This window comes from Nesoenas mayeri (assembly GCF_963082525.1).
Source record: "Nesoenas mayeri genome assembly, chromosome: 24".
Classification (NCBI taxonomy): domain Eukaryota; kingdom Metazoa; phylum Chordata; class Aves; order Columbiformes; family Columbidae; genus Nesoenas; species Nesoenas mayeri.
The window spans coordinates 5685806-5686055 of NC_137546.1; positions in this window are offsets into that span (position 1 = coordinate 5685806).

The window sequence follows — 250 nt, forward strand, 5'->3', positions numbered from 1 at the left end:
GGCCCCCGCCACGGCCGCTGCGGGACAGGGACCGGGATCAGGGCGGCTCTGCCATGGGGACATGGCCCTGCGATGGGGATATGGTCCCCGGATGGGGATCTGGCTCTGGGATGGAGACATGGCCATGGGATGGAGATCCGGCCCCAGGGTGGGGATACCACTCTGGGATGGGGACGTTTGTCCAGGATGGGGACATTGCCCTGGGATGGGGACACAGTCCCAGGATGGGGATCTGGCTCCAGGATGGGGA